Raw genomic sequence first — 21102 nt, 5'->3', positions numbered from 1 at the left:
TTTTCTCGTCTTGACTCTGTCTCGGACACCCTCTGCCCTTGGTTTTGAATCGGGCTCGCTTTAGGTGTTCTCAAACACAACACTGGCTACACACATGTCAAATTGATTCCCTAATAAATAACAGAGCAATATGTTTGTATGGCGATTTATGATCCCCCCCCCCTCAAAATAACGGAGGGCCAATTGATTAAAAACTCTAATCGACAAATAGTACTTTACATTTTACCGTAATGATATCAGCGCTCTGTTTTGTGTACTTTGCATTATGTTAGAGCATTGATCACAGTCTGACCTGTGAGAAGAAAGCCACAATAACGATTAGCCACAATAGTGGAATTTTTGTTTTGCCTGTAAAATAAAACGACCCATTGAATGTGACAAAAATGGATATAAACAGAGGAATCTGTTTACATGAATATACTGTAAGTATGCCCCCAATGCAATTCTAAAGTCTGATAGTAATTTTGTTAAATGTATATAACAACTTTCCGACCTTGTTTAGCATTATCTATTCCAGATGTGGAAGGATTCCATTATTTGTATAAGTTTGAATGACCTTCAATGCGGGAGCTTTATTTTGAAGGCAAACCGAAAATTCCACTGTTGTGTCTAATACTTATTGCGGCTAGCTTCACACGTCTCATTCTCCACTCCATTGCAAACCCGAACAGTACTGTCGCGATTTGAATAGCGTGCTGCTTTTCAAATTCAAGTGAAAGGGCAGCTACTCTCCGGATTGTGGTCGCTTTTACACTGCCTGTAAGTAGCCAAACACATAAATTGTATTTTTTATATATATATATTTTTTTATTATGCTCAATATTTCTTTGCGTTTTGTTTTCGGTTTTGAAGAGAAGTCATTTTGTGCGTTGGCATGTGGCTTATTTTGTATTTATTATTTTGTTGGAACTTCTGTGGACAAATATCCAATACATTAATAGATTGAGAAAAGTTAATCATGTCTAGCGTGTGGCAGAACTATTGGAATTTAGCCAATGTTTGATACTCATAGAATTTTTAAAGATCCACGCATATATAAATTCAACAGCGCCGCATTCTACAACAAAAACAGCGCGTGCCCATTTGACGCTTCTGTGTAGTGTTTATTCCTTGATGCAGCGTTTTCACTGGGCGGATGAGTGAATTGTAGCCTAGGCTAATTTTATTGCCTATACAGTGAAACTTTGCCCAAACAAACTACTTTAGGTCGAAAGGATAATCGCAACATTGTGAATGGTTCTGTTCATCCTTCATATCTCCTTCAATTTGTTGTCTGGGGCGCTTGCAGCCCACCCAGTTCTACTATACGGGTAACCTAAAAGGCAAACGTTTATGGAGTAATTTCATGGAGAGACAAGACATTAATTATACTTTTGATTAATCCAGATGATTAGAGTGGTACTTGTTTTCTATTTCTGTTATTTTCTGTCCATCTCCGATTTGCTATTTTACATGCTAAAGCACATTTCTCTACTAGATATTTTCTCTCAATGAATGTCTGTCATTCCTCTTTATGCTTCAATATGAACTGTGAGTGTGTGAACTGCAGATGACAAACCATACGTAAAAAGGATAAACCACCTTTTTCAGAGATAAGATGCATTGAATGCCTTTTTAAATATCAAAATAAACATGAATCGATGTAATCCACTATAGGGAAAAACTATCATATCTGTTCAATTAAAATAATCATTTTGAAATGTTTTTAAAAGAGCTGGAACCACTCAAATGCACTTAACTTTTGACAGATTTGAGAATACAGGGATTAATGGCCTTTTCAGGTAGAGAGAAAGGGGGGGACTGAATGAGAAAAGGATAGAATTATCCTTTTGGCCATGTAGTGTATGTGGACGCCCCATCCAATTAGTGGATTTGACTATTTCAGCCACACCTGTTGCTGACAGGTGTAGAAAATTGAGCACACAGCCATACACTCTCAGTAGACAAACATTGGCAGTAGAATGGCCCTTACTGAAGAGCTCTGACTTTCAATGTGGCACTGTCATAGGATGCCAGTCAGTTTGTCAAATTTCTGCCCTGCTAAAGCTGCCATGGTCAATGGTAAGTGCTGTTATTGTGAATTGGAAATGTGACTGACCGACCCAAATCGATCTTATGTAGCAAAATTTGAAATTGTGTTTTTACATTGGATAAAAGTAGAGACTCAAAGCTACAAAATGCTATATCATATACTATAGTTGAGGAACTATGGGAAAGTACTTTTGCTTTGAAAGTAGATTAATTTGTAAACTTACTTTTGAGAAAATTGCCTTTGAATCTTTTGGTACTACTACTGGAGAGCCCTTTGTCCACACCCATTCAACATCGTTCACACCCTTGAAGCTTGGGGACACTTTTTATTTTTGGAAAAATAACGTTCCCAAAGTAAACGGCCTATTTCTCATGACCAGATGCTAGAATTTGCATATAATTGACATATTAGGATAGAAAACTCTAAAGTTTCCAAAACTGTAAAAATATTGTCTGTAGGTATAAAATAACTGATATTTGCAGGCGAAAGCCTGAGGATAATCCAATCAGGAAGAGCCTCTTATTTTGAAACGTCTGTGTTCCTATGCGTGCCTGTCCTCCATTTAAAGGGATATCAACCATATTCCTTTTTCTGTAGCTTCCCTAAGGTGTCAACAGTCTTTAGACATTGTTTCAGGCTTTTATTTTGAAAAATGAGTGTGAAGGATTACATTGCGTAAGTGGAGAGGTGGGAGCTCTCAGAGCGAGTTGGTGCGCAATTGAGTAAACCGGCCATTGTTCCTCCCTCTGTTATGGAAACAGCTACACACTCGGTTGATATATTATCGAATATATATTTTAAAAACTACCTGAGGAATGATTATAAAAAAAACGTTTGACATGTTTCTGTGGACATTATGAAGACTATTTGGAATTTCCGTCTGCGTTGTCATGACTGCGCTTTCCTGTGGATTTCTGAACATAACGCGACAAGCAAACGTCAGTATTTTGGGTATAAAAATTCTTTATGTAACAAAAGGAATATTTGCTGTGTAACTGGGAGTCTCATGAGTGGAAACATCCGAAGATCAAAGGTAAATGGTTAACTTGGTTGCTTTTCTGATTTTGTGACCAAGCTTCCTGATGCTAAGTGTACATAATGCATTGTACACTTAGGCTATCGATAAATTTACACAAATGCTTGGCTTGCTTTGTCTGTAAAGCATCATTTCAAAATGAGCCGACAGGGTGATTAACAAAAGGCTAAGCTGTGTTTCAAAATATTGTACTTGTGATTTCATGAATATGAATATTTTCTAGTAATATTATTTGACTGTTGCGCTATGCTATTCAGCGGTTGCAGATGGAAATTATCCCGCTACAGGGATTGGTGGCGTCAAGAAGTTACGCTTTAGCCCCACTGATCTCTTTAAGGGTTCATCTGAGCGTTCTGCTCTAACAAATCAAGCACCCAAGTTCACTTGCTAGCTACTTCCAGACACGAATGACAGAATAGCTCACTGAACATTACGCGCCCCGGCAGAGCTGGTTAGACTTTACATTATCCAGAGTGTTGGTGACTGCAACTGTGCTGTCAGATTGTCCTGTCGCTCTCGGAGCGTTCAGCGTGCACACCGGATGCTCTGGCCGATGAGTAGGGTTGAGCCGAACGTTCTGACCTCACAACGGCACTCAAGCACCCACGCTAACTGGCTAACATTGGCTTGCTTGCTAGCTACTTCCAGACACATAATGAGAGAACACCCCACTCTGACCATTTTACTCACTCTAGCAGAGCTGGTTAGGCTGTTTTCATGTTATCCAGAGTGTTGGTGCCTGTAACTGCTGCTGGTAACAGATGATTTATGCTCTCTTGCTGACATTTACTGACACCGGCCATATTCAACGGGTGTTGAGTGTTCTTAAGTTCATCAGTTATTCTGCACACTGGCACCCTCAGATGAGTGCTCTGAAATTGGAGTAGAGAGCCAGACTGAATTTACGAACGCACCCGAAATGGTTACTTGCATAGGAGTTTTTTTTTGTTAAGACATGTAGCTAGGTAAACAATGAACCATAATCCCAACTCGTGACATTATTACCCTGCATGAATCTGCAGGTACCTAGTCCACCAGGTTCAATGTTAGCTAGCTAACATTAGGCTATAGCTAGCCAAGCAAATGGCTCTTTCTGTCAGTTAGTAATGTGTAATATCTGAAAATGTAGCTAGCTACACTATCTTACCGGCATACATCATTCATGGTTGGAAGCGTATCATGTCAGATGCCAAACCTTAGTTTGAAGATGTAATCCGGAGAGAGGTGTTTTCTCCATCTCCTTAACTGTCATACTAAAATTCCACTGATTTCAAAACTCGGTGGAGAGCAACACTGAAACGACAGGGTGATTAACAAAAGGCTAAGCTGTGTATCGCTATATTTCAATTGTGATTTCATGAATATGAATATTTTTGAGTAATATTAATTGACCGTTGCGCTATGCTAATTATGACTGTTCCACTGGATGTCATAAGGTGAATGCACCAATTTGTAAGTCGCTCTGGATAAGAGCGTCTGCTAAATGACTTAAATGTAAATGTAAATGTAATTCGTGTAGTTGCTGACAATTCTTCCGGATGGGTAGTTCCAAGAGGTTAATGCACATGATCGAGAAGGCATTTCTGCCCCAAAAAACGCTTTTTGATGGGGGAAAAAAGTTTACGTTCAAACGGCTCTCCTGTGAAGTAGTGATCTGTGACATACGCCTAGTTTCCTGAAATGGGTCACAAATGTTTAGGAGCAACAACGGCTCAATCATGTAGTGGTAGGCCACACAAGTGCACAGAATGGGACCACAGAGTGCTGAAGCTTGTAGCGTCTGTCCTTGGTTGCAACACTCACTACTGAGTTCCAAACTGCCTCTGGAAGACTAGTCGGTACAAGAACTGTTCGTCGGGAGTTCCATGAAATGGGTTTCCATAGCCGACCAGCCGCACACAAGCCTAAGATCACCATGCGCAATGCCAAGCGTTGGCTGGAGTTGTGTAAAGTTCGCCGCCATTGGACTCTGGAGCAGTGGAAATACATTCTCTAGAGCAGGTAAAATAAAAATGTGATTGACATGAAAAACATGTTTATTTTTATGTAATAAAAATAATAATACATTTTCAAATAGTAAATTGATATTTTCCAATACATTTGGGTGAGGTTCTTTTCTCATCTGAGTAGTCTCGTTTTACTGCCAAAATTAAACGATCTAGTGTTCAGCGAAATAACACAATTTCAAACAGGTAACCTAGTCAAATAATTAACATCCACTTACATTAACCATTACTCTTGTGGGAAACCTTCACTCTTACGCAGATATTTTAGAAACGAAACATGACAATTTGAAAAATAAGTTAATGTAGTTTTTTGAGTGATAATAAAGACTACTTACAAGTACTAAGACGTGTATAAAAGCAACGGATACAATGTTAATAAGAAGGGGCTAGAAGCGTCTTATATGGTGAGCCACTGAGTGGCTTGGACAGGCAAGTCCCATACTATTGTGGAGGACATAATTCTTCCTGCTGCTGTGGATATGGCTGGGATAATGCTGGGGGATGAGTCAACAGATGTGGCGGATCTGGCACAGCTCCTGGTATATGTCTTATGTTTATGGGGGGGTCAATTAAGGAAGACATCCTCTTCTGTAAACCACAGGAAACCAGGACAACATGGGAGGATATTTTTAAAGTTTTGAATAGCTTTGTGACATCAAATGGACTTTGGTGGTCAAGATGTGTTGGTATCTGTAGTGATGGCGCAAAAGCCATGATAGGGAGACATAGTGGAGTGGAAACGCGCATGCAAGCAGTTGCTCCTGACGCCACTTGGGTACACTGCAGCATCCCCAGAGAGGCTTTTGCTTCCAAGGGAATGCCTGACTGCTTGAAAGACTGTTTGGACACTACAGTGAAAATTGTTGACTTTGTAAAGCAAAGCCCCTGAATACACATGTATTTTCTGCAGTATGCAATGATATGGACAATGTGCTGGTTATCAAGGGGCAAAGTATTGACACATTATTTTTTATTTATTATTTTTTAAATCCAAGATGGCATAGCAGTCGGACGTCTTGTCGTGTCGTGTCCCTTGTATATATAGTTTTTTTACATATTTTTCTTCGCATATCTTTTAAAACATTTTGCTAAACCTCAACTTCGAAATACTCTCCTGCAACCCGCCTCACCCAATGTAGCGCGGATCTGCTTTTTTTCCTAAAGTACTTATATTTACTTCGGATCCGGAACCCCTCAACTGAAGCTAGCCAGCTAACTACCAGCAAACCATTGCTAGCGGTCCTCAGCTAACTGGTCATCAGCTAACCTTTAGCTCGGAAAGCTCTCGCCAGTTCGAACAACGCGACTCTAACCAGAGCATAACGGACCTAGCGTTTCCATCCACTTAGCTTGAAGCTCGCCCAGCCAGAGCTCCTGTGCTACCACCGAAGCATACTCCTGGGCTACAATATCCGGACCCACGACCGGTCTATCGATGTCACCGCATGAAGAGGCATAAAGACTCACCCCATCGCAACGTCCCCCAAAGACTAACTTTCTAGCCCTTGCTATCTGCTTGCTTGCTAATTCGGCCTGCTAACTGCTAGCTTGTTTAGCCCCTGTCCATTAATCACGGTACTCCATTCTGCTTGTTTATGTTTTATCTGTCGGCCCCAGCCGCACTCAGGCTCTGTGAGTAGTTAATCCGACCCTCCCTGCCTAGTCAACGCCAATTTACCTGCTGTTGTTGTGCTAGCTGATTAGCTGTTGTCTCACCTACTGTTTTAGCTAGCTTTCCCAATTCAACACCTGTGATTACTGTATGCCTCGCTGTATGTCTCTGTCAAATGTCAATATGCCTTGTATACTGTTGCTCAGGTTAGTTATCATTGTTTTAGTTCACAATGGAGCCCCTAGTCCCACTCCTCATACCCCTGATACCTCCTTTGTCCCACCTCCCACATATGCGGTGACCTCACCCATTACAACCAGCATGTCCAGAGATACAACCTCTCTCATCATCACCCAGTGCCTGTGCTTACCTCCGCTGTACCCGCACCCCACCATACCCCTGTCTGCGCATTATGCCCTGAATATATTCTACCATGCCCAGAAACCTGCTCCTCTTATTCTCTGTCCCCAACGCTCTAGGCGACCAGTTTTGATAGCCTTTAGCCGCACCCTCATACTACTCCTCCTCTGTTCCGCAGGTGACGTGGAGGTAAACCCAGGCCCTGCATGTCCCCAGGCACCCTCATTTGTTGACTTCTGTGATCGAAAAAGTCTTGGTTTCATGCATGTCAACATCAGAAGCCTCCTCCCTAAGTTTGTTTTACTCACTGCTTTAGCACACTCTGCTAACCCTGATGTCCTTGCCGTGTCTGAATCCTGGCTCAGGAAGGCCACCAAAAATTCTGACATTTCCATACCCAACTATAACATTTTCTGTCAAGATAGAACTGCCAAAGGGGGAGGAGTTGCAGTCTATTTCAGAGATGGCCTGCTGCAAAGTAATGTCATACTTTCCAGGTCCATAGCCAAACAGTTCGAACTACTAATTTCAAAAATTAATCTCTCCAGAAATAAGTCTCTCACTGTTGCCGCCTGCTACCGACCCCCCCCCCCCCCCCCCCTCAGCTCCCAGCTGTGCCCTGGACACCATTTGTGAATTGATCGCCCCCCATCTAGCTTCAGAGTTTGTTCTGTTAGGTGACCTAAACTGGGATATGCCTAACACCCCGGCAGTCCTACAATCTAAGCTAGATGCCCTCAATCGCACATGAATCATCAAGGAACCCACCAGGTACAACCCTAAATCTGTAAACAAGGGCACCCTCATAGACGTCATCCTGACCAACTGGCCCTCCAAATACACCTCCGCTGTCTTCAACCAGGATCTCAGCGATCACTGCTTCATTGCCTGTATCCGCTACGGAGCCGCAGTCAAACGACCACACCTCATCACTGTCAAACGCTCCCTAAAACACTTCTGTGAGCAGGCCTTTCTAATCAATCTGGCCCGGGTATCCTGGAAGGACATTGACCTCATCCCGTCAGTTGAGGATGCCTGGACATTCTTTAGAAGTAACTTCCTCACCATTTTAGATATGCATGCTCTGTTAATAAAATGCAGAACTAAGAACAGATATAGCCCTTGGTTCACTCCAGACCTGATTGCCCTCGACCAGCACAAAAACATCCTGTGGCAGACTGCAATAGCATCGAATAGTCCCTGCGATATGCAACTGTTCAGGGAAGTCAGGAACCATTACACGCAGTCAGTCAGGAAAGCTAAGGCCAGCTTCTTCAGGCATAAGTTTGCATCCTGTAGCTCCAACTCCAAAAAGTTCTGGGACACTGAAGTCTATGGAGAACAAGAGCACCTCCTCCCAGCTGCCTACTGCACTGAGGCTAGGTAACACGGTCACCACCGATAAACCCACGATTATCAAACTTCAACAAGCATTTCTCAACGGCTGGCCATGCCTTCCGCCTGGCTACTCCAATCTCGGCCAACAGCTCCGCCCCACCCCCGCAGCTACTCGTCCAAGCCTCTCCAGGTTCTCCTTTACCCAAATCAAGATAGCAGATGTTCTGAAAGAGCTGCAAAACCTGGACCCTTACAAATCAGCTGGGCTTGACAATCTGCATTTTTACATTTACATTTAAGTCATTTAGCAGACGCTCTTATCCAGAGCGACTTACAAATTGGTGCATTCACCTTATGACATCCAGTGGAACAGCCACTTTACAATAGTGCATCTAAATATTTTAAGGGGGGGGGGTGAGAAGGATTACTTTATCCTATCCTAAGTATTCCTTAAAGAGGTGGGGTTTCAGGTGTCTCCGGAAGGTGGTGATTGACTCCGCTGTCCTGGCGTCGTGAGGGAGTTTGTTCCACCATTGGGGAGCCAGAGCAGCGAACAGTTTTGACTGGGCTGAGCGGGAACTGTACTTCCTCAGTGGTAGGGAGGCGAGCAGGCCAGAGGTGGATGAACGCAGTGCCCTTATTTGGGTGTAGGGCCTGATCAGAGCCTGGAGGTACTGAGGTGCCGTTCCCCTCACAGCTCCGTAGGCAAGCACCATGGTCTTGTAGCGGATGCGAGCTTCAACTGGAAGCCAGTGGAGAGTCTGGACCCTCTATTTCTGAAACTATCCGCCGCCATTGTCGCAACCCCTATTACCAGCCTGTTCAACCTCTCTTTCATATCGTCTGAGATCCCCAAGGATTGGAAAGCTTCCGCAGTCATCCCCCTCTTCAAAGGGGGAGACACCCTGGACCCAAACTGTTACAGACCTATATCCATCCTGCCCTGCCTATCTAAGGTCTTCGAAAGCCAAGTCAACAAACAGGTCACTGACCATCTCGAATTCCACGGTACCTTCTCCGCTGTGCAATCTGGTTTCCGAGCCGGTCACGGGTGCACCTCAGCTACGCTCAAGGTACTAAACGATGTCATAACCGCCATCGATAAAAGACAGTACTGTGCAGCCGTCTTCATCGACCTTGCCAAGGCTTTCGACTCTGTCAATCACCATATTTTTATCGGCAGACTCAGTAGCCTCGGTTTTTCGGATGACTGCCTTGCCTGGTTCACCAATTACTTTGCAGACAGAGTTCAGTGTGTCAAATCGGAGGGCATGCTGTCCGGTCCTCTGGCAGTCCCTATGGGGGTGCCGCAGGTTTCAATTCTCGGGCCGACTCTTTTCTCTGTATATATCAATGATGTTGCTCTTGCTGCGGGCGATTCCCTGATCCACCTCTACGCAGACGACACCATTCTATATACTTCCGGCCCGTCCTTGGACACTGTGCTATCTAACCTCCAAACGAGCTTCAATGCCATACAACACTCCTTCCGTGGCCTCCAACTGCTCTTAAACGCTAGTAAAACCAAATGCAAGCTTTTCAACCGTTCGCTGCCTGCACCCGCACGCCTGACCAGCATCACCACCATGGATGGTTCCGACCTTGAATATGTGGACATCTATAAGTACCTAGGTGTCTGGCTAGACTGTAAACTCTCCTTCCAGACTCATATCAAACATCTCCAATCGAAAATCAAATCAAGAGTCGGCTTTCTATTCCGCAACAAAGCCTCCTTCACTCACGCCGCCAAACTTACCCTAGTAAAACTGACTAACCTACCGATCGTCGACTTCGGCGATGTCCTCTACAAAATTGCTTCCAACACTCTACTCAGCAAACTGGATGCAGTTTATCACAGTGCCATCCGTTTTGTCACTAAAGCACCTTATTCCACCCACCACTGCGACCTGTATGCTCTAGTCGGCTGGCCCTCGCTACATATTTGTCGCCAGACCCACTGGCTCAAGGTCATCTACAAGTCCATGCTAGGTAAAGCTCCGCCTTATCTCAGTTCACTGGTCACGATGGCAACACCCACCCGTAACACACGCTCCAGCAGGTGCATCTCACTGATCGTCCCTAAAGCCAACACCTCATTTGGCCGCCTTTCGTTCCAGTTCTCTGCTGCCTGTGACTGGAACGAATTGCAAAAATTGCTGAAGTTGGAGACTTTTATCTCCCTCAACAACTTCAAACATCTGCTATCTGAGCAGCTATCCGATCGCTGCCGCTGTACATAGTCTATCGGTAAATATCCCACCCATTTTTACCTACCTCATCCCCATACTGTTTTTATTTATTTATTTTTCTGCTCTTTTGCACACCAATATCTCTACCTGTACATGACCATCTGATCATTTATCACTCTAGTATTAATCTGCAAATTTGTAATTATTCGACTGCCTCATGCCTTTTGCACACAATGTATATAGACTCTCCTTTTTTCTACTGTATTATTGACTTGTTAATTGTTTACTCCATGTGTAACTCTGTGTTGTCTGTTTACACTGCCATGCTTTATCTTGGCCAGGTCGCAGTTGCAAATGAGAACTTGTTCTCAACTAGCCTACCTGGTTTAATAAAGGTGAAATAAAAAATGTAAAAAATTGAGAGACGAGCTTAAAGTTTTCTTTACTGACTATTTTCACTGGTCTGACCGCTTGCATGATGATGAGTTTCACACGACTGGCCGGTCTGGGAGATGTTTTTTTTCTTGCCTGAATGATCTGAATCTAGGATTACAGGGACTCTGCAACTATATTCAATGTGAGGGAAAAACTTGAGGCTATGATTAAGAAGTAGGAGCATTTTTCTGTCTGCATTAACAAGGACTACACACAGGTCTTTCCATCATTGTATGATTTTTTATTTTGTATGTCTGCAATTACGCAGGTACTTTCCCGAAACTGACGTCACAAACAACTAGATTCGTTTAATCCCCTGCCTCCAGTCCGCTTACCGATATCTGAACAAGATTGCCTCATTGAAATTGCAACAAGTGGTTCTGTGAAAATTAAATTTCATCAGATGCCACTGCCAGATTTCTGGATAGGGCTGTGCTCAGAGTTTCTTGCCTTGGCAAATCGCTGTTAAGACACTGATGCCCTTTGCAACCACTTACCTATTTGATCATGGATTCTCAGCCCTCACTAGCCTGAGACCTAATACAGGCACAGCCTGTGTGTGAAATGTTTAAGCTGAGACTCTCTCCAAAACAACCCAACATTGCAGAGTTATGTGCATCCTTTCAAGCAAACCCTTTTCATTTATTCACAATTTTTGATTAAGAAATAAGGTTTTATATGTAAGATGGCTAAATAGAGAGCAAAAATATTGTTTATTTGTGCCCTGTTCCTATAAGAGCTCTGTCACTTCCCACAAGATGGTTTGTGACAACTCTCACTCATTCTTATGTTTAATAAATGTATTGTATGTGTGTGGAAGGCTTACAATGATGGGGGAAAACATTTGAGATTGCGCTGACCCTGGTACTAGACGGGGTACGCAGCTGGAGGTTGAATGTTTTGAAGGGGTACGGGACTAACAAATTTGGGAACCACTGCAGAGTGATGAATCATGCTTCACCATCTGGCATGTAGTGTGAGAGGTTTGGCAAATTACAGTAGTCCTCATGGCTCTTTAATGGGCTGAATGGTCTAAAATGTGCCTGGCATAATGTTATGGTCTCTTGCAGGAGGAGAAGGCAGTGTGTGTGTTGAGAAAGAGAGGGAGTGTGTAGGTCCATGTTTGTACTTGGAGAGTTTCTGACTCTGAAGTCAGGATTATGTGGAAATTTGGATGGATACCATGCATGAGAAGAAAAGTTCAACAAACGGCTTCTTTCTGTCCCTTCCTTTAAATTAAGCTAATTGATTGCACCCAAATTGGCCATTTTAATTGATAGGATAAATATAATTTGCTGCTTAGAGAATTGCTTCATCTTTTGTACTGTATTCCCTGTGAATTTGTTGATTGTTTTTCCCCCCTGTTGAGAGAAATCCATATTTATTGCAAAGAGAATGTTGTGATCAATTTATCTAGTGGGCAAAACCTTGTATTTTCACACTAATTTATTCTATTGACTTCAATGGCACATTTCTCTGAACAAGGTGTGGGGAAACTATCACCTGAATACAGGGAATACATTACAAATGGCATAAGCAGTACTGCAAGCCGCAGCTCCATACTACTTGTCAGACATAGAGAACTGATACGGTAGACTGGTTGTTGGGGTGGGATTGGTGTGGAGGGTCCGTGGGTGTCTTTTTGCCATTTTATTGGATTCCTCATGTCTTGTGAAATGGCAGGAAGAATTTTGGTCCAAATTGGCTGTTGAGTACTATATTTGTTGAATCCTATAAAAGGGTGAATTTGGATGCAACCAATTTGCTTAATTTCTGAGATTACATTTCAACATATTTCAGGAATGGTGATCTGTTTCAAACTCCAGAAATGATTTCGGAACCATCTGAGATGGTGGGTGTCATGGCTTGCTGGAAAGACCCCTCTCCTTTGGAGCATTCGATCACTCCTTATGAGGGTCTGCGGACACATAGCAATGGGTGTTTGAATACATATTGAACTGACATAGTTCTGAACTGACATAGTTCTGTACCGACGTTGTCAATGTGTAGGTTAATTGTATGTATTGTATGTAGGTGTTACTGTTAATTTCTTGGAACTAGCTCTGCAGCATGTGGTAGCTTTTTGAGCCTGAAATAAGGACAAGGCCATCTGGATAGATACAACGACGCCTGGGAAGAGAAGTTCTTGAAAATGTCCGCTGACTGAATGCAGAGATATTGTTGTGGATCAAACCGTAGACTCCTGAAATATAACACCGTACTTGACCTTTATTCACCTATGACAACCATTCAAACACTTTAAAAAAAATGTTCTCCATGTAGAAAAAAAGGCTCTCCATGTAGAAAAAAAGGCTAACACAAGGGGCTGGTTTCCCGTAGTCAGCCAAACTAAATAGCACTTTCAATTTTATTTTACTCCAGGCCTGATGTGTTTAGTGATTGGTCGATGTATCAGCCAATCACATCCCAGCTGCTAGGCTACATTGGTTTCTCAAATTATCAGTATGGATAATTGTACAGTTTGATGAAAAGACAGTCTTTTCCTCGCCTTAATGCCTGAACTTGTGATTGACTGCATGTTGCTTTTTTATAATTAAGGCATAATATTCTTAGCCTTGGAACGGCATTAACAAAGACATGTTTCTTGAGAACTTTCCTAATTTGCCATGCGTAGTTTTGAGTTGCTTGCTCAGATCTTTTTTCTCAAGGCATAATTCCATAGCTGCAGTGTGGCACACAGGGATGGAGGGGGTATTTCTTTCTTTTTCATTCTTCCCTTCTCAGCTCCCATAGACATAAAGATGCATCTTGAAAAAACTATGTAGAAAAGCTATGGCTGACCCCAATTAGCCGACTGGTTGGTCAATAGGCTGTTTGTTGACCAATAATTAAAACAATTTGTTTAGCAGTAGTATATACAGTTGAATTCGGAAGTTTACATGCGCCTTAGCCAAATACATTTTAACTCAGTTTTTCACAATTCCTTGTAAAAAAATCCCTGTTTTAGGTCAGTTAGGATCACCACTTTATTTTAAGAATGTGAAATGTCAGAATAATAGTAGTGATTTATTTAAGCTTTTATTTCTTTCATAACATTCCCAGTGAGTCAGAAGTTCACAATACACTCAATTAGTATTTGGAAACATTGGGTCAAATGTTTCAGTTGGCTTCCACAAGCTTCCCACAATAAGTTGGGTGAATTTTGGCCCATTCCTACTGACTGAGCTGGTGTAACCGAGTCAGGTTTGTTGGCCTCCTTGCTTGCACACGCTTTTTCAATTCTGCCCACAAAGGATGTGCAAGTAGAAATACTGGTGCGCAATAGAGCAGAAAAACAAATATGGGGATGAGGTAGGTAGTTGGATGTGCTATATACAGATGGGCTGTTCACAGCTGCAGCAATCGTCCTTTGCTGTTGTGGGATTGATTTGTACTTTTCACACAAGTATGTTCATCTCTAGGAGACAGAACGTGTCTCCTTCCTGAGCTGTATGACTGCTGCGTGGTCCCATGGTGTTTATACTTGCGTAATATTGTTTGTACAGATGAACGTGGTACCTTCAGGCATTTGGAAATTGCTCCCAAGAATGAACCAGACTTGTGGAGGTCTAAAATTGTTTAGCTGATATCTTTTGATTTTCACATGATGTCAAGCAAAGAGGCACGGAGTTTGAAGGTAGGCCTTCAACATAAAGTGCTCTTCACTGGCGAGTCGCGGTTTTGTCTCACCAGGGGTGATGGTCGGATTCGCGTTTATCGTAGAGTGAATGAGCATTACACAGAGGCCTTTATTCTAGAGCGGGAGCGATTTGGAGGTGGAGGGTCCATCACAGAATCATCGGACTGAGCTTGTTGTCATTGCCTGCAATCTCAATGCTGTGCGTTGCAGGGAAGACATTCCTCCTCCCTCACGTGGTTCCCTCACGTGGTACCCTTCCTGCAGGCTCATCTTGACATGACCCTCCAGCATAACAATGCCACCAGCCATACTGTTCTTTCTGTGCATGATTTCCTGCAAGACAGGAATGTCAGTGTTATGCCATGGCCAGCAAAGAGCGTTGAGCACGTCTGGGAGCTGTTGGCTTGGAGGGTGAGGGCTAGTGCCATTCCCCAACCCCTTTACAGAAATGTCTGCAAACTTGCAGGTGCCTTTGTGGAAACATCTCACAAAAAGAACTGGCAAATCCAGTGCAACTTATTCCATTTCTGTTAGTCACATGTCTCAGTAAATATGTTCATACAAATATTTACATATATTAATTTTGCTGAAAATTAATGCAGTTGACCGTTAGAGGGCGTCTTTCTTTTTCTGAGAGATGTATAGTGTTGAAGTCGGAAGTTTATATACACTTAGGTTGGAGTCATTAACACTCGTTTTTCAACCACTCCACAAATTTCTTGTGAACAAACTATAGTTTTGGCAAGTAGGATAGGACATCTACTTAATTTTTCCAACATTTGTTTACAGATTATTTAACTTATAACTCAGCCTATCAGAAGTTTCTAAAGCCAATTGACATTGTTTGAGCCAATTGGAGGTGTACCTGCGGATGTATTTCAAGCACTACCTTCAGACTCTGTGCCTCTTTGCTTGACATCATGCAAAAGAAATCAGCCAAGACCTCAAAGTCTGGTCTGGAGCAATTTACAAATGCCTGACGGTACTACGTTCATCTGTGCAAACAATAGTACGCAAGTATAAACACCATGGAGCCATCATACCGCTCAGGAAAGAGATGCCTTTTGTCTACGAGAGATGAATGTACTTTGGTACAAAAAGTGCAAGTCATTCCCAGAACAACAGCAAAGGACCTTGTGAAGATCCCGGAGGAAACAGGCACAAGTGTCTATCCACAGTAAATCAAGTCCTATATCAACATAACCTGAAAGGCCACTCAGCAAGGAAGAAGCCACTGTACCAAAACCACCATTAAAAAAAGCCAGACTACGGGTTGCAACTGCACATGGGTACAAAGATTGTACTTTTTGAAAAAAATGTCTCTGGTCTGATGAAACAATAGAACTGTTTGGCCATAATGACCTTCAGTATGTTTGGAGGAAAAAGGGGGAGGCTTGAAAGCCGAAGAACACCAGCCGTAAAGTGCGGGGGTGGCAGCATCATGTTGTGTGGGGGTGCTTTGCTGCGGGATTGACTGGTGCACTTCACAAAATAGATGGCGTCATGAGGGAGGAAAATTATGTGGATATATTGAAGCAACATCTCAAGACATCAGTTAAAGCTTGGTTGCAAATGAGTCTTCCAAATGAACAATGACCCCAAGCAGACTTTCAAAGTTGTGGCAAAATGGCTTAAGGACAACAAAGTCAAGGTATTGGAGTGGCCATCACAAAGCTCTGACCTCCATCCTATAGAAAATTTGTAGGCAGAACTAAAAAAGCATGTGCGAGCAAGGCCTACAGACCTGACTTAGTTACACCAGCTCTGTCAGGAGGAATGGGCCAAAATTCACCCAACTTATTGTGGGAAGCTTGTGGAAGGTTACCCACAATGTTTGACCCAAGTTAAACAATTTAAGGCAATGCTACCAAATAGTAATTGCATGTATGTAACCTTCTGAGCCACTGGGAATGTGAATAAATAAATAAATAAAAGCTGAAATGGAGTGTAACTTACTTTTATTCTGACATTTCACATTCTTTAAAATAAAGTGGTTATCCTAAGTTAAAACAGGGCATTTGTAATTGGATTAAATGTCAGCAATTGTGAAACTGAGTTTACATCCACATTAGCCAAATACATTTAAACTTCCGACTTCAACTGTATTTCAATATTTGGTTTATTAAATGTGATTCGCCACTCTCCGCTGAGTGTAACATCTTTTTCTAGTTTACTCCCTTGAGTCATCTCTCTCCTTCTACATGCCGTTTTCCACCACACACAGCAATCCCCACCCCCTGTCATTCAGCCATAACCATGGTCTAATGATGGCTTGTGTTGAGGACCAATGATGTCTTTGATAACATTGCCTACCAAGGAGTCAATCATGCTACAATTGGAATGCGATTCAATGTGCTTAAGTGGCACATTGAGTGGCACATTAAGTGGCACCTATGATAAGTTCTATATCCTAAGAATTGCTGTCCTCGTCTCTGTTTTAGCTTGGTTGACAAGGTTAACAATGTGTCACAATAGGATGCGTTTTATGCACTACCTTGTATGAATGAGGTAACCATGGCCTTCTTAATGGCATTCATTGTGTCCCTCTTATCCTGAGTGCTTCTGTCTCTGAAAGCACGATCCAGCCACCTCAACCAACCTAGTAATTACTAATTAGACACTTGTGCTTAAAGTGGTTGTCCTTCGAGCTCATAACAATCTAATGGTTTACATTTAGCATTTAAGGCATGGGCAACAATGGGGATGATATTATTGTGGCCGTAGGCAGCACAGAATAATCAATAGGTCTGACTGCACAGAGGTGCTTGTCAAGATGGGTTACAGCGGGAGACCAGCTTATGTGTATTGGAGGAAATCCAAGCTCCATCAGCTAGGACTAGATATTGGTTAATCAAATCTTCCCATTCTTGCTCAATTTGGCATGCCTCCCTAAACAGCCAAACTGTAAACGGATTCAGTATTCTCTCTAGTTGGGCTCAGGGATGGAATAACTATTGAATATTTTCACTTTTGATTGTGTGGGGTGAGTATGCATTCCAGTTCTGTTGACAAAAATGTAGATTTTGTTTCCTTTTTCTACTGCCACTGTTATAGGTAACAATCCTTATACGTTACAAGTGCTTATATTACTGTGCATGTATTTTGACAATTGTGGGAATAAATTAAGATAAGCCAGATGTTCGTTACCCCCTTTTTCCTCCCCGATCCAACTATGATCTTGTCTCATTGCTGCAACTCCCCAACGGGCTTGGGAGAGGCGAAGGTCTAGTCTCGTGTCCTCTGAAACATGACCCGCCAAGCCCGCTCTGCTACTTAAAACGTCTTGGGGTTAGGGTGCAGCATTTCCACTTTTGGATAAATAGCGTGCACAATGTCAACTTCCTTCTACTCATGCCAGGAATATATTATATGCATATGATTAGGTGTGGATAGAAAACACTCTGAAGTTTCTAAAACTGTTTCAATCATGTCTGTGACTATAACAGAACTTATGTAGCTGGCAAAACCCTGAGGAAAAACTGTTCAGAGTTTTTTTTTGCCTATGATCGTTCCCTCAGTTGTCTTTGCCAAGGGATATTTGATAGCGACTATTTTACAGTTCCTACGACTTCCACAGGATGTCACCGGTCTTGGGTTGAAGTTAATCATTGGTGCAACGAAGAAGAAGCACATCCTGGAACAACGTTACAATGTTGAGTTATGCAAGAGGAAAAATGGTGCATGTTTTGTTTACTTGCTCTATTGAATACAGATGTCTACAATTTGATCGATTATTAATGTTTAAATATACCTAAAGTTGTATTACAAAATTAGTTAGAAATATTTTGGCAAAGTTTTTATAGGCAACTTTTGAAATGTTTAGTAGTGAAGTTGTGTTTGGTAAGTGTTGTGTTGGTAAGCTGTTTTTTTTCCGGATCAAATCTGCTTTATAAATGGACATTTTGGGTATACATGGACGGAATTAATTTAAAAAAGGACCAATTGTGATGTTTATGGGACATATTTGAGTGCCAACAAAGAAGCTCGTCAAAGGTAATGCATATTTTATATTTTATTTCAGCGTTTTGTGTAGCGCCTGCTACGCTAGTTCTTTGGTTAGCATGCACCCACCTGAACCAGTTGTTATCAGATAATAGCTTCTCATGCTTTTGCCGAAAAGCATTTTTGAAATCTGACATGTTAACTGGATTCACAACGTGTAGCTTTAATTGAGTATCCTGCATGTGTGATTCAATGAAAGTTTGAGTTTTAAAGCGTTTTATTTGAATTTGGTGCTATGCATTTCCTGGGGCAATTGGCCACTTGAGACACTAGTCTCTCACTATCCACAAGAGGTTAATTAACACCCGCTTGCCTAACCCGGAATCCAGCTGCACCAATGTGTCGGAGGAAACACCGTTCAACTGACGACCGAAGTCAGCCTGCAGGCGCCCGGCCCACTACAAGGAGCTGCTAGAGCGAGATGAGCCAAGGAAAGTGCGCATGGCAAAACCCTCCACTATCTCGGACTACGCTGGGCCAATTGTGTGCCACCCTATGGGAATCACGGTCACGGCCGGTTGTGACACAGCCTGGGATAGCCTGGGATAAAGCTTGTGGAAGGTTACCCAAAACGTTTGACCCAAGTTAAACAATTTAAAGGCAATGCTAATTGACTGTATGTAACCTTCTGACCCACTGGGAATGTGATGAAAGAAATAAATAAAAGCTGAAATCATTCTCTATTATTCTGACATTCACATTCTTAAAATAAAGTGGTGATCCCAACTGACCTAAAAACAGGGATTTTTTTTTTACTAGGATTAAATGTCAGGAACTGTGAAACTGAGTTTAACCTGTTAAGTCGACCCTCTACTTTTTCAAACATTCTGTTAAAAATCGCGCAACATTTCAGTGCCCTGCTACTCAGGCCAGAAATATAGTATATGCATATGATTAGTATATGTGGATAGAAAACACTCAGACGTTTATAAAACTGGTTAAATCACGGCTGTGACTATAACAGAACGTGCGTTTCATCAAAGTGCAGGAATATCTGATCACTGAAAATGGAAAAAAATATCCATCCGCGACTTCAAGGAATTGTTCAAAGTGAATCGAATTAAATGAGGCAGAGGTTGCAGTGCCTACGGCTTCCACACGTTGTCTAGAGTCTTGTCATTTGATTCTTGGTCTAACCGAATCAAGGGAATCGATCCCCTCCGGTCTCCGACCGGATGTTTTGGTCGAGCTCTCTCAAAGACTATAGGTGTCTGTTTTTTTCGAAACAGACACCTATAGAATTGACATCGCCTCCTGATGAATTTTATCGCTTATTAACGTGTACTAATACCTAAAGTTGCAATACAAAAGTATTTTGAAGTGTTTTGTGAAAGTTTATCGTCGACTTTTTGAATTAAAAAAAATGACGTTACGTTAGGTAGGTAGGACCAAGAGGTTAAATGTGTTTGGCTAAGGTGTATGTAAACTTCCAACTTCAACTATATTTGTGGAAAAACCTCCCTGATTAATTCTTTAGTCATATTCCAGTTTCCCAATTTACTCATGGCCAAGTTTACAGTGAACGCTGAGGCTGTACCCTTAGTTTTAGACGGTAGCCACAAGGCTATTGTGGCTATTTGGTCTGTAACACCATGGGCCAAATAATTCACTGTAAATTTTGAATGATGCAGGAAACTACTTTCCAGAGAATTTGAAAATGTAGGCTACCCGTCTGCCTACTGGATTATTTGTATATTCAAGCCCTTTTAATTAAGACCAAATATTTTTACCGGACTGGCTTTTCAAAGACAACTTGAAATATAGCCTACATGGTTTGTCCTCTTGTAGGATTCAGTAACTCCCCATTGCTGGCCTATACTTAGCCCAGTTATAGATAACAACTAGCGAAGAATATCAACAAATGTGTACACGCGCGGATCTGAAAAGCGCAATTACTTGTGGGTAATTGAAAGACCACTTGTGGGCTACCCCTGACAATAGAATTCTACTCCATTGCACTCTTGGCTCTACCTACAACAAGATCAGACTCAATCTTGCAAAGTTAGATTTGTTTTGTCATTGAAAAGGAGCTAATATAATGTGGATTCAATCACAGAAAAAACATTGATCTATATGCAAACTGGCTCTCATCAAGCTGCTCACTCAAAAAAATGAATGACTAGGGTAGTTACAAACAGGAATGTAATCCTCAACATGTATTGATCATATCTTTACTAATGCTGCAGAAATGTACTTTTAAAGCAGTATCCAAATCCACAGAATGTAGTGATCACAATAATAGTAGCCATATCTCGGAAAACCAAAGTTCCAAAGGCTGGGCCTAATATAGTGTATGAGGTTATACAAGACGTTTGGTAGTGATTCATATGTTGACGTAAATAGTATTTGCTGGTCTGTGGTGTGTAATGAGGAGCAACCAGACGCTGCACTTAACCTCTTGCTCCTACCCGAAACGCAGGCGTCCCATCTAGACATCTGGAAATGCAAATGC

The 21102-nt window shown here is 42.1% G+C and overlaps 1 protein-coding gene across 2 annotated transcripts in view; it reads left to right on the top strand.

The window, feature by feature from the left end:
* The first annotated feature begins 655 nt into the window (after window positions 1–655).
* Window positions 656–21102, top strand: part of LOC124005038 (tumor protein p53-inducible protein 11-like) — a 132470-nt gene continuing 112023 nt past the window's right edge. Inside the window, exon 1 of one of the 2 annotated variants that reach the window (XM_046313897.1) lies at window positions 656–759. The gene's annotated coding sequence lies outside the window, so the exon portion shown is untranslated. Of the gene's footprint in view, window positions 760–2754; window positions 3066–21102 lie in introns of those variants that run through there. The other variant, XM_046313905.1, reaches the window with a different exon arrangement.

Source organism: Oncorhynchus gorbuscha, linkage group LG02 (genome assembly GCF_021184085.1).
Source record: "Oncorhynchus gorbuscha isolate QuinsamMale2020 ecotype Even-year linkage group LG02, OgorEven_v1.0, whole genome shotgun sequence".
Lineage (NCBI taxonomy): Eukaryota > Metazoa > Chordata > Actinopteri > Salmoniformes > Salmonidae > Oncorhynchus > Oncorhynchus gorbuscha.
This window is presented reverse-complemented; position numbering and strand designations above follow the sequence as displayed.